Source organism: Ambystoma mexicanum, chromosome 13 (assembly GCF_040938575.1).
Source record: "Ambystoma mexicanum isolate Mex_15411 chromosome 13, UKY_AmexF1_1, whole genome shotgun sequence".
Taxonomy (NCBI): domain Eukaryota; kingdom Metazoa; phylum Chordata; class Amphibia; order Caudata; family Ambystomatidae; genus Ambystoma; species Ambystoma mexicanum.
Window position 1 is genome coordinate 373,468,674 of NC_090938.1, and position 14,500 is coordinate 373,483,173.

General features: G+C 48.7%; 1 protein-coding gene across 8 annotated transcripts in view; it reads left to right on the forward strand.

Moving 5' to 3' along the window:
- The window catches only part of CHD8 (chromodomain helicase DNA binding protein 8), a 1,687,145-nt gene that overhangs the window by 1,136,958 nt on the left and 535,687 nt on the right, over window positions 1–14,500 (forward strand). The window lies entirely within an intron of this gene.

Below are 14,500 nucleotides of genomic sequence, written 5' to 3' on the forward strand. Positions count from 1 at the left end.
TGGTGCTGATGATGCCGGTTCCACCTCCACCAGACCAGGCCCTGCAAACAATATGTTCCGCATCATTTAACTCTTCTCCAGCATGAGGTCTGGCATGGATTCACATGCTCATGAATATTCCCCGTCGTCGGACCGGGAATCCTCAGTAAAAGAAAAAAGTTTCACTTTCACTTACAAACTGTATTTCTCAACTAAACCAATCACTGTCCTCTGCGTCATACTGCCCCAGGCCAATGATTTCCCTGTCCCTAACCCCCTTCTCTGGCAGCCATCTTCAGATTTTTACCCCCCGTTCAAGTGTTGGGAGTCCTTGAGTTTTGCTCTGTGAGCTATTAGTTTTCACGTGTTTTAACTGGAAAAAGTCTATTTTTGTTATTGAAGAGCCTGTGTGCCTTTCTCTCCATCGTCTGACAAACAGGGATCCGTTGTCGGTGAATTTCAGCGCCCCACAAGGGCAAGGATCGCCAAGTTTTCATCAAAGTTTCCAGAAGGCCATCGGGCCTACTCTGTGCCTCCGACTATGACTGAGGAAAAGGAAGGACATTCCCTTCACAATATCTGCACCAGATGCAGACTGTGGAAAGTGTTTGTGGAGTACAAACACCTCAAATACCTCTACTGCCTTCACCCGGACCATAAAGGAGATTGTGAGATCTGCCTCGGCTTCTCCAAGAGAACAATGGAAGGATTGACACAGTAGACTGGCGACGTGGCTAAGTGCCAAGGCCTCTGCCCCATGCCCCGAGCAAGGTCATGCCTCACCCAGGACCGGCTGGTAGGCTTTGAAGTCCTTTAAGAATGTTCCACCTTTGGGGACCCAAGACAAGGCCAAGCACTGTGTCTCGGTTTCTGTCGGGTTTGCCGCGCAAGCAGGTCCCTCAAATGGCAGGGCACGATCAACGTCACCATCTACCTCCATCGCCAGCCATCGATAGAGCTCCTCAAAATGGAAGTCGCCCAACCCGGCTAAGCTGCAGGAAAAACCAGAGACGTCTAGGGTGGAGGAAAAGACTTCCAACCTGCCCAAGAAGGCCCAGGCGGCGCAGGAGAAGTTGTCGATGATTGAGCTGGTGGCTGCTACTCTCTCGAAAGCTGACGGGGCTCACCCCGTTAAGGTAGCCCCTTCTGTATCCAGGGTGTCCCTGCCCCCGAGGCGGGAGGCCTCTGCCGTGACAGTGGCGAAGTCTGCTGGCACACCGGAGAAGAGGATGCTGTTGCTGAGCTCGGGGTGCAAAAAGGGAGTGGGGGGGCAGATGAAGTCCCAGGCCAGCCACAGGCCGTACCCCAAGACATGGATGTTTCGACCTTGGACGTGGAGGACGGTGGCAACGACGGCGCAGGGCCTAAGGTGCCCGCCACGCCTGCTCAGCCGAGATGTATCTCTGGACATCCTTTCAACCCTACACGCGCTAGTGTTGGAAATCCAGAAGAGGACGCCGAAGGCCCCGGCGGCTCCTGATCAGCCTCTGGCTAAAAAGAGGAAGCACCATCCGACGCCCCTGCATCAACCGCCACACCTGCCCCAGTTGCCCTCACTCTCCACCCCTCCTCCATTGGACCCAGACATGGCGACTGACACTGCCACGGCGACAACGGATAACGATGACGACATCACGGCAGGTTGATCGCTGCAACCAAGGTCGTCCCCACCAGATTACGTGGGGTCGTTTCATGTCATGGTCACCAAAGCTTCCAAACTTTTCCAGTTGACGACCGAACGGAGCAAGGAGGACGACTTCCTATACCGGAGGCGCAAGTCCAAGAGGAAGACCGTCATGGCAGTGCACTTCCTGGACGACGTGTGGGAGCAAGGTCTAGCCCACCTGAAGAATCCTTGCTCTGCCCCAGTCAAGCGGGATAGTTTGGAGAAAAAGTACCGGGTGCCGGAGTCTGCGGCTGCGAGGAAGAGGTAGTCTAACCCCTCCTAGTCGTCCTCAGTCCCTCCGGACAGCGAGTGGAAGAAGTTGGACGCGATAGGGAGGAAGGTCATCACTCCGCACTGTCTACCATCAAGGCAACCATTGCATTGGGTCTCCTGGCCAGCTAAGACCGTGAACTATGGCACAAGATGTCCCAGATTATGGTTTTCCTACCCGACAACAAACGGGTGGAGGCGATCGCACTCGGGTGAATTGGCATCGGACCATGCCATCACAGTGGCCTTAGACATCGCCGACACAGGTTTCCTGCAGATGGGGAACAGTGTTTGCCTCCATTGTTGAGGCTGGCTGAAGGCCACCAATTTCCGCCAGAAGGTCAAGACGAGGTTACTGGAAATGCCCTTCGACAGGGTTAATTTCTTCGGGAAGGCCGTTGACGAGTCCTTGCAGGCCATCAAGACAATTAGAGACCGCTCGTGCCTTGGGTACTCTCCAACAGCACCACTCTTCCTTTTGCGCCTCAGGCGGAAAGTAGAGCAGATCAACAAAAGGTTTTGACGGAGATTCCTCATTGTACCATTAGCCCACCTGGTCCATGACCCCAGAGGCCTACAGAGGCTGTTCAAAGGCTTTTGGTGGAGGTGGTCAGCGCCGTTGTCGCCCCCAAGGCGTGACTCAGTCCTGCTTCGGTGCCTGCATCGGCTAGGACGTTGGGCGCCACCCATGCACCCAGATGGGAGACTGGCTATGGGAATTTTCAGCGAGTTGGAAAAGATCTCCACTGACAGATGGATGCTGGAAAAGTGTCAGCGGATCCTCCGGTGACCTGGCAGGAGCAGCACATCCTTCAGCTCCTGCAGGAGGTACCGGCTGTGCTAAAAAACTGAGGCGATAGAGCTACTTCCAAGACAACTCCCGGGCTCCAGAGTCTATTCCAGATGCTTCTTAATCAAAAGGAAGACCGGGGGCTTCAGACCCGTTCTAGACCTTCGGCGTCTCAACAAGTACCTCAAGTTCCAGTGTTGGGGAGAATTCTCTGTTAAGGCTAATTTTCCAAACCTAGTGAGTCCCCCAGCAGCTTTGCTGGATTTTTGGGGTTTGATGTTTTCTCCCGCTAAGCGTGAGACACTTTCTCCCACTCTTAGGCATGATTTGAGAATGTCCTTTGACTGTGAATGTGTTTTATGGGCTATGGGGTCTTTTACTCCATAGGGCTTCATGTGTTTTTGGTAAGTGTAGGGGTGTCATAGTGACACCCCACCATAGACTCCATACCCTGGGACTGACTGACTGTCTCCCAGGGCATGTAAAGTCACCATTGGCTTTACTAGTCTCAAATTGTGAACAGCACCAGTACAAGCCATCATATTGGGGAAGTACTGGTAGGGGTAATTCGATTGCCCCTGGGTCTGTTTTCCAAGGGGGCACTGTCCAGTCCCCCCTTGTCGAGTTTCTGGCTGGTGGCAGTGGATACCACGCGAAATATTCCACCAGAATATTTCTTATGGGATTTTGCCATTGATTTTAAACGCACCACTTTTTGGTGCAATGTTAAAGATACCGCCGGGTTATTTATTTAATATTAATTCCCCGGTTGGGTCTTTTTGCCAGGACTCTGTTTTAAAAGGGCGTTTGTGTTTGCCTCAAACTCTAACCCAAGTCGAGCCCTTTGTTCCACTTTTTGGTGGGTTTCTGCACAGAAGCCCTCCAAATGGTGCCACTCTGTCTGGGGTCTACAGGATGTGTGTGAGGGGGGATTAGGGACCCTGGACTGAGTTGCCTTGGCAACTCAAGTCGCACTCTTGTGTGATTGGCCCAGTGGTGATCGGCCCGGCTCACCACTTAGCATGTTTGAGTGATAGCTAGGCTGTTGAATGGGGGTTTTTCTGCATAAAAGCAGGGCTTTGGGGACTGGAACTTCAGAAGTCGCCACAGGACCTAAAGAATCCGAAGAGGGGAGAAGCTGAGCCATCTACAACGACGACACCACCGGTGGAGCCCTGCTGTAAGAACTCACCACTTCCTTGACGACAGAGATCATCTTCTTCCAGGAGAGTCTTCTTCCCTTTGAGCTGGTGGGACCAACCAGTTCGCCTTTTTCGCCTTCCAGGACGTCTCGGGGTCGAATCGCCCGTGCCAAGCACCCCAGTGGCCGGATAGCCACGCTTCACCACTGACCGCGAATAAAAGGGTCGTACTTTTTAATCGGGAACTCCTCGGCTGGTCTCATCCCTGGCAGTGCAACGACCTCCATCTTTCTTCCTCGTTGAGATCAACTCTTCCTCTGGTCGAAGCCACGACTTGCACCCGCTGCCAGGAACAACTGCCACCGCTGGAGCTTTCTCGCCATTTCAGGTACTGTGTCCCGCCTGGGCTCCCTTGCAACGGATTGTCCAAGGTGTCCCATAAATCTTTGACTCTCCAACTGGGCTGACCTCAGACCTGCTAACTTTGCCTTTCTGAACTGATCCAACCTCTTTTGACATTTGCTGCAAAGACTTTGTGTATTTCCACTGTGTGATCTTGGGCACATTCCGCCTTGCTCTCTCCAAGAGTGGGCCTGGCCTATGGACTTTGGCTCTACAGTAGACCCTGCCTTTCTTGACTTGCTGTGGTTTCTTAAAAGTGTTGGTACTGTGTTATTTCCATACTCTGCCTTTCCTCTCCCTTTTTAATGAATTATTGGAGTGCCATCTAAGGTTACGCGCTCACCTCTGTTTTGCTAATAAGTGGTGTCTTAACATAGACTTGTCGAATAATTAACTAGGGAGGTGTACATACTTATAGTGACTGTTTGAACTTGCTTGATATTAGTGCCAGTGTATTTTCATAAGTGTATTGTTAAATAAATAATTATATACTTTTAATACCAAAGCTCTGGTCAGTGTTTGCTTGTTCTACTGTAGTTTTAGCCCTATTGTGTATACTCTATATACTAACTCTTCTTGAGAGAAGTCTGACTGCTCAGCCACAGCTACCAGGTAAATCTGGTTGGTGCAGACTGCTACCAATTGGGTTTACTGCTTACTCCTGTGGTCTTAAACGTTTTGCAGTGGCCCCTAAGTGAACTGCACAGGTTTCTGCCTAACACCCAGAAATTCTGGATGGTCACGTTGCAGTGCTTGCTTGGCCACCTGGAGGAAGGGGACTTCTTGACGTCGCTGGACCTGGAGGACGCCTGCTCCCACAAGAAGCACTGAAAGTTCCTTTGCTTCGTAGTGCAGGTGTTGGGTAAGATTTTCACAGAACTGGTCAATCTTCCTGATGGGTCAACCCCAGAACCTTTTGCTTTATTAGTGGGATATTGTTCCTTAATACCTCAGTGAGTGGGAACCTTTTTCCACACGCCCATGATCTTTAACTCTTTTTATGGGTGTCATTCTTTTGACTCTCCATAGTGTCTTTTTAAAGTTATCCTCTTTAACAACTTATTGGCAATAAGTGCCTGTTGTTGCTGGGTTCCCAAGGGTGGAAAGGATCTTTGGATCCCTTTTACATTTTATTCTTTGAAGACAGCACACCCCCCCTTATGTGGATTGCTGGGGAGATGCAATGTATTGCCTTTCACACTTAAACTGTAACAATTCTGTTACAGGGACAAGCTTACCTTCAATGGCTGGTGGCAGTGATACCGTGTATTAATTTGGTGCACCTTTACCATGGGCTGTGTTTACAGATGCAGTAAAGGCACCTAAGGGTGCTCATTTTACCAAAATAGCCAATCTTCTTTTTTCGCCATTTTAGTGTTTCTTGTCATTTCTTGTTCCTGCCCCTGACATCCAGGGTGGGAAATTCCTTTGTGTGATTTTTATCTTTGGCGGGAGTCCCGTGGACTCCCCGCCCAGGCTCCAGTCTGTCTGTGAGGGCAGGAAGCGAGGGAGGAGTCCAAAACTGCCCAGCCCTTTGTCTTACGCCTTTCTTGAATGGGGACAAATCCCAGTGGGGGGCTGGCTGGCTGTCCTGATTGGAGGGAGAGAATGCAGAGGTTGTGCTGTAGTTCCTGATAAATACTGCAAACCTGGAAGCTGAAGAAAAGTCGACCACTAAACTGAAGAGGAAGATGAAGGAAAAGCAGCTGAGACTATTTCCAGCAATCAGAGAGCCTGCTGTGTAACATGAGCCTGCTGTAGCCCTTCCAATCGACCAGGGTACTCCGAAAACGACAACCCTGACCCAGAGCCTGGTGAGACCCACTAGACTTAAGAAGACCTGCATTTTGAGCCATCCCACGCGTTGCTGCGACCTTGCGTTGCTGCAATACACCAATACCTTGGGACCTCGAGCCACTGTGTGGTGCACGGTCTTCCGAATCTCGCTGAAACTTTGTGGGCATCCTGGTGGATCTCCAGAGACACGAATAGAGTCTGAACCCTCAGCAGAGTGTTGGATCTTTGTAACAACGAGAATTCAAACTTGATTTTCTGTCTTCTTCTGTGCTCCTTGAAAAGGCACCAAATCCGCAGAACCGCATTCAGCCGCGAGGCAAACCTTGCCCTGAGCCTTCATCGATCCCTCTTCCAAGGTCTTGTTTTCAGTCACCATGACAAGGAATCCACTGACAGGGTATTTGGCTGCAAGCCCTAAAGTCCTCCTTCTGCAAAATCATCAATGCTGAGGTACTGTGTTGGCTTGGGTATGTACTTACCTTAAGCCTGTTAGGATTTCTGTGTAGCTGTGGGTTGTTTTCTGTGATGGGGAGGCCTCTCATCCGGTGACCCAGTCTCACTGCTAGAATCCTGCTAGGGTGTCTTCTGCGAAGCCCCTGGGCCCTCTTCTAACTCTAAAGTAGAGTACTCACCTGTTGGCCCAGTTTTCCTAAGGAACTCTGCCTTTTGCTACTAAAGAACCTATTCTGACACTGCCTGTTGGTCACTAGTCCTAGTGCCCCCCCACCCCCTTCCACCACTGAGAACACTCATGATCCAAGAATAAGGGAAATACTTTCAAGGGATTGGGACTTTGGCCTAGAAAAGAAAATAAGTGTTTAAACGTTGCTTTCTTGTGAAGAGTTGGTTGGCAACTGTAATTCTAAGAGTTAACAGTTACAAAAGGTCTTACTTACCTTGGACGTGTGATGCACTATTCTTAAAAGTATGGCTAACATCTTTTCTTCCTTAGCAAATGTTTTGCCAGTCTAATAGAAAGTAGATGTGAAGGTACGTTACTCTCTTGTGATTAGGTTGCGCCTCTTCCCAAAAGTAAAGTGTTGGTTTCACCAGATTATTCCTGCAGGGTAATTGTAGGAGTGTCCCCCAACTGGGTCTTGTATTAGGTTGTTGCCTACTGTGAGGCAGAATTGCATGCAGTACCCCCTGGGAACACCACATACAATTAGGACTACAGGTATAAGCAAAAACCAACATTTGGTATAAGTCTGTACTACAGTTTTGTGGTAGCGAGCTGAGCAGCCAGGCTTATCTCAAGAGGGGATGTGAGCAGTACAAGAAGTTACACAGAGGCTTTACAATCACAGTGGTTCAAGTAGACACTTTCACTCAAGGTTTCTTGATAAAACACTTATAAATGTATTACATAATCATTTAGAAAACTTTCACTAGAAGCAGGCAATTTAATATTATACGCAAATATACTTCAACACAAAACCAATAAGTTTCTGAACAATTTAAGCTCCCCTGAAATAGGAGCCAAAGGGCATTTCAGTGACTTTGAATGGGAAGGTAAAGGCACACGTTAATAGAATAGATCACAAATACTTTCTTAGGCAGTGCAAATAGTTATAGTTCACTAGAGGACTTGATTCAGTTCACTAGGCATAGGCCAAAGTCAATGGACTTGTGTCTTGGATAGGAAAGAGCAGTTCTTGAAGTATACGGTAAAGTCTTTGCCAAAGTTCTCAAAAGTAGTTTGTACGAAAAAGAATCATATGTTGGGTCACAAGCTGATTAGGCCTGTAAGTTGGGAAATTTCCATAAACTTTCACCGCGTGAGAAGCGTTCTCTCAATCGGGTTGGCATACCTTAGTATGAAGCAAAAGATGCAGCTGAATACTTTGGTCCCTGCAGATCTCACTGTTCCTGAGCCTCAGTCGTGGGGACAAGAGGTTGGATGTCGGGGGACTCCTGCACTGCACGGCATCATCGGAAAACGCTGACAAAATGGAGTCCCTTCAGTTCGAGTAGCTGTTCTTCAAGGACACAAGCTGGTGTCCTTCCCCCTGGTTAATCCTAACCAGCTTTGAGAATGGTATCCAGGTTGCTTGAGAGTTGATTTGTCCCACCAACTCAAAGTAAGAAGTTGTCCTTGAAGGGGTGCTTCTCTGTCGAGATGAACTTGGCAATTCAAACCTGCAGCAGGGCTTCACCGGGCAAACCAACGGTCCAGGAGTTGCAGCCCCGTCCTCTTCCAGCTCGTCTTCGGTTCTTGCATTCCAGTGGTCGACTCTGCTTCCCAGTCCAGGAGACTCACCTTTTAAACAGTTTTCTCCCATTCATTCCAGCCTGGCTGCCACTCACCCAGCAGGGTGGCTGTCCTTGCCGGACAGTCAGCCAGCCAATCGCGCTAGAGTGCTATTGGGGCTCCTAGGAGACGAAGTACAGGGAGTTTCGGGCACCTCCCTCACTTCCTTCCCACCCCAGACACTCAGACGCCAGAGGCGGTCTTCAGTCCTGAAGCCCGTCAAGGGCATGGAAACAAAGGGTGGTTTGGCACGCAGAGACAAACACTAGAAGGACCTTTCCAAAAAGAAATGGTAAAAAAAGACCAGAACCCATTTAAACAAAGGGGCTCAGGGCGCCATCTTGAAAAACATGGCTCCTGCGTTTTTTCGCTACTGGTATTCACGGTCGGGAAAAATCATGATAGTTTGTTCTAAAACCACTGCCACCAGCCATTTCGATAGAAGGGTAGCATTTGACTGCTACATGAGTTTATAGACAAAGGGGATACTAGGTAACCCCTCCAGCACTCTATAGGAAGATAGTGTGTGCTGGGTCTAGGAATTTAAAAAGACTGTTAGTCAATTTAACCTTACATTCTCTGGTAAACAGTAGTTCATCCCAGAGAAGGTATTTAAACCTTTGCAAAGTCTAAAGAGTCATCCCTGTGTCACTGCACTGAGGGTGCTGTGTAACATACACGACAAGAAGCCTATGGAGTTATCTTAAAACTCAATAATCAAAGAACACAAGAGTAAAACGCACATCAAAATACATGAGTGTGGAAAAAAGGCTCACACTCTTTCCAGGTAAAAAAAAATCAAGTCCTCAAAATCTAGCAAAGTTGCTGGGGGTCTCTAAGGTGAAGGGAATTGGCACATTTATGAGAATTCTCCCTAACACCTACCTAGAATAACTTTGAGTCATTCAGTAAAGTGTAACATTGGGTTTTACTTCCCCTTCATTGTGAGGTTAAAGTATATGGGTTTTACTTACCTTGTGTTAGCTGTGTGCCATCCAAAAATAAGTTACAAGAGTTAATGCTTATCTCTATCTGTGGTTCACTGATCTCAAAAGCACCTGTAATTGTATATTACATCCTTAGGTTTTACTCACTTAGTATAACTTTGTGTTATCACAAAAGTAGTTATAGGTTTTAACTGCCCCTGGATAAGTGTTCCACTATTCAAAAAGTATATTGTCAAGTTTACTGATTACGTTATTTGTACTAAGAGTCAGTTTATAACTGGTAGGGTCTACTGCCCTTGCATTACTGAATATAATTGTGAAGGTAACAATTGATTTTTACTCCCCAAGAATAGGTGTGACCTGTACTGAATGTGTATGAAAAGGTTTTGACTTCCTTAGGACTACTGTTGGGTATTTCCAAATACGGTTTATACATTGGTCTGTGTACCTTCAAGTATAGTGTTATGCTTTTATATTGTGATTTCATATGATGAATTAGTGCCTACTTACCCCTAGATTTATCTGGGCCTGCCTGTATTTAAATAAATCCTTTATCTTTACTATACAAAGTGTTTGTGTTAGTGTTTCTTTGGATCATTTGTATTACAATTTTATTTGTGCTGATTCTACAGCCCTCTCTCCCTCATAAGATGAGCCTGGCTGCTCTGTCTGCGCTACCATGTACTCAGGTGGTGCAGCCTTATACTGACAGTTGTCTTGCACTGCCTCAGTTGAATGGTTTTACTAAGCCCTTAGTTGGACTTCAGAAAAACTGTCCTAACAGCAGGGTTGCCACTACCAGTACAAGGCCCTCCCCTTTGTCCAGAAGTCAGCCCCCAGTGTGTTCACGAAGGGCCTGGCACCAGTGGTGGCCCATCTATGTCTGCAAGGGATACACTTGTACTTGTAACTCCATGACTGGCTCATCTAGGCCAAGTCAAGAGACTTAGCCGTCGAACACTCATAGATGACCGTCCAGCTGCTGATGGATATGGGGTTCTCCATCCATTATCTGAAGTACTGCTTTACACCATCGCAGAACGCACTGTTCCTTGGAGCAAGGCTCAACATGGTTGCCTGCCTAGCGTCGCCCTCGGAGGAGAGGGTAATTGCTGTGCTGGGGAAAGTGTGACCGCAATTGTCACAGAAGACTGCAACTCTGCGGACCATCGAGTCGCTGCTCGGCATGATGTCTTGCATCTACCATATCCGGCTCTGCAGGTTGCAGATGCAACCTCTTCAAGAGTTCCTGGACGCTCGCTGGATACAAGTGGTCCGAAGCCTTGCGGACAAGATCCCTCTTGGCAAGGATTTCTGTTGGCCGGTAAGGTGGTGGGGCATACACTCCAATGTAGCCAGAGGCACAGGGTTTCAAAACCTGCCCCATACCAGGAGACTGTCACCACAGATGCTTCCCTGGAGGGCTGGGGAGCCCACACCGGATCTCTGCATGCCAGAGGCCTGTGGCTGCCGGAGGAGAAGGATCTCCACATCAATATCCTGGAGCTGTGGGCAGTATTCTGTGCCCTAAAGTCATTCCTTCCGTCCCTAAAGGGCAAGGTGGTGAGGATCTTCACAGACACCACCACAATGTTCTACGTCAGGAAGCAGGGGGCACTCGATCCCCAGCGCTCTGCAAAGAAGCACAGTGCTTGTGCCACTGGGCTGTCGGTCAAGAGATGATGTTCCTCCCCTTTCACCTGGCTGGAATCAAGAACACCATTTCCGACTCCCTCAGCAGGGATTTGGGGTCCTGCCATCAGTGGGAACTTCGGCAGGACCAGGTGGACCCCATCTTCATCAAGTGGGGCAGGCCCCAGATCGATCTGTTTGCGACGGTGGTGAACTCCAAATGCTGGAAATGTGTCTGCAGTTTCCACCAGCCGAGTATCATGGGGGACACATTCTCCTTCCTGTCGGAAGGTCTTAGTTCTTTACGCGTTCCCTCCGTTGCCTCTCCTGCTATGAGTCATCAGTCAACTCAGTGCTGATGCAGGATATTCGTCACCCCGGTGTGGCCAAGGCAGATTTGGTACCCCAGACCCTCTCGGGCTGTCTGCATCGCAGCCGGTCAAGCTCATCGTGGATCTGGTCACTAGACAAAAGAGGTGCAATCAGCATCACGACCCAGGATCGCTGAACCTGAGGGCTTGGCTCCTGCAGCCCTAGAGTTTGGAGGATACAGGTTGCCGGCGGACTGCATGGAGGTCCTTGCCAAGGCCAGAGTGTCATCAACTCTTACGTGCTATGGTCACAAGTGGAAGCGTTTTGCTACGTGATGCTGGTCGCAGAAGATCACCCCTCTGAGGGTCACGGCCCTGCAGATTCGTCCATGCTTGTTGTACTTGGCCAAGGCAGGGATGGCACACTCCACTATCAAGGTGCATCTGGCAGCTGTCTCCATGAAGATATTCTCTTTGGTCCCACTGTCTCGTCAAGGAGTTTCTCAAAGGACTGTTTCGATCTTGGCCGCCGGTGAAGGCTCCTGCCCCGGTGTCAGGTCTGCCCAAGGTATCCTGCAGGAGTGACGATAGCCCACCAGACCCCCTAAGCCTGCCGGCCCAACAATCTTGTATATGTTAATGTTAAAGGACATTTGTACCGTGCACTATCACTACCGGAGTGGTCCCCTGGCGCTCTGGTGGCTCTGAAAAAGGGAGAGAGGGTGTGTTAGTGGGAAGAGGGTGGTTCCGTTGGCTGGGCTTGGGGGCTATTAAGCTGGCAAACCCAAGCGGAAGTGGAGAAAATAACAAATGCAGAATCTTCTACTGCCCTTGTCTTCTGCCTCCTCAAGATATGGTGTGGTCAGTAGAGGACCTAAAAGAATGAATTGCAATTTAATTCTTCCAGACTAAAACCTTCACTAATACTAACATAAACTGCTCCCAGCTCCCTTCTCATACCTGCAGCCTAAGCTTCATCGCCTTTAGGCTCTTGATTGGCTCATAGACTGTTATGCTTGGTAGTCTTTCACTAGAAATGTTCTGCTCTGTCGGTCTTCTGATAGCTCTCTAGTGCTTTCTTCTGCTCTTCCACTTGCTTGACTTCAATTGCATAAGTCTGATTAGTTTCTTTTTCCCTTGCACTCAAGGCTCTTATGTACTTTCACTTAGTTATTCAGTTCGTATTTGTACAACTACACATTGCACGATCGTGCGCAATTTTTTCTAAAAAAAATCACTTCTTTCCGAAACCGCTGATGAGCGCGGCTAGTTTCTGCGTAGAAATCCTATTCCTGCAACGTGGAGGAATGAATTCCGTATCGCAACACGCTGTGGAATCGTCAGTCTTTGCCTCTGCCTTCTTAGACGGCAAAGGTCCTTTCGGCCGGAGATCGCTACGTACGCGCCACGTAGTAAGGTCTTTACTCGCGCTTGCGCTCCGACTCATAATTGCCTCACGCCTCTCCCGAGCGTGCCACACACAAAACGCAGGCAGAAATGACTTCCAACTATGTATAATTTACAATATCTGTTACGCGACGCCACCCGTTCACACATTGGTTAGTAAATTAAACGCGCTATGGCTGCTGTTGAAATTACTGCTCTCTGTTCCCTCCGCTGAATCCTGAGTTTCTAAACCTGCATTTTCAGTTGCTCTTCACTATTAGTTAGTCTCAATCTTTTTCAATAGCAGTTGTCCTTTTAACAATATTCACTCGACCGCTTTACTGCTTGGATACGAACACAAATTAAAGAGGTACACTTGGTGTTGATCTGATCTTCGGTTGCCTCCGTGGATCTGCTTCCACTTCTGTACTGTTTCCAGGTGGTTGCTGCTGCTTGCTTCCTCCTTAAAAATAACTATGTTTGGGCTTATAAGTTATATCTCTTAAATTTAAAGACTACTAGACTTACTAACTAACTGGAGCTATAAAGGGTATGATCTGCTTTGGTGAAAACCAAAATGAAATGCAGTATAGAACCCCACAGGGGGGTCCAAGTGACAACACAATAAACTGAGCCAATCACTGCTGTAGTGCTGAGCCTCCATCTTGGCCTGGGGAAACCAGGGCTTCCTGAGAGAAGAAATTGTAAGGAAAACAAACCCTTCAGCTCCATTCAGCCACCCAAGGTCAAACTCACCCCCAGCACCAACCTAATGCTTAGAGAGACCTCCCCTTCTACTCCTCCTAAGCAAATGCCTGAAACACCAGCTATTACATGGACCCCTGACAGTGTGATGAACAAAGTGTGGAACCCTAACACCCGGCCTGGTAACTCTCAACGTGGTGCTGACGAGGCTCATGGGAGCACCCTTCAAGCTGATTCATCAGCCCCTCACAAGTTCCTCTCATGGAAAACGTCTTTCCTTGTGGCCATCAAATCTTCCAGGAGGGTGGGTGAGATGCACGAATCGAGTGCGGTGCTACGGACGCACCCCTCTTTCATGCCAAAGGTGCAGTCCTAATTCCACCTCAATGAGCCTTTGGCGTTACGTGTTTTTCCCCGAAGCCTTCGTCACCCGCTAAAGGGCCTTGCACTCACTGGACATTGCTCGTGCTCTGAAGTTCTATGTGGCTCACACTAAGAGTATTTCGGAAGATGTCTCAACTGTTCCTGAACTTTGGTCCTGTGAACCATGGGAAGGCCTTGTCCAAGGCTTCCATCTCCATCGGGCTCTCTGGCTGTATCACACACTGTCATTGGCTGGCAAACCGACTGCTGCCTGGCCATCTGAGAGCCCATTCCACCAGAGTGATTGCTGCAACGACGGCATTCCTGTCTGGTGTGCCCCTGCTGGATATCTGCAGGGCTGCTACGTGAATGTTTACGCACACCTGCACAAGGTTCTAATGCGTCAACAGTGATTCCAGAGAGGAGTCCAGGGTGGCCAAGCAGTGCTACGCAACCTGTTAGCGTGTGTTGAGTCTGTTCCGGAGGTAAGAGTGTTGCTTCTGCTGAGCCTTGCCTCCTCCCATGGTTGTGAAATGTTGTACTGCCATGTATTCTTTATTCATTAGCATGTGAATCCATGCCAGACCCATGCTGGAGAACAATAGTTACAGGTAGGTAACTTGTTACCTATAATTTTCAATTGCTTCAGGTATGTTTTGACGGCATTATCAATAATTGTGTATTAGTACACTTTAACTGGAATTATTGGAGTGATCTGTGTCGCTCTCGTTGTAGTTCTAGACCACACACAACCCCCTCCAGTCTAAGCCTTACTTCTCTACTAAACCTGCTTGACTTTTGCCTAGACATTAGTGTCTTTCCTGTTCACTGTTATAGGTTGGCCTCTCTGAAACCCCCC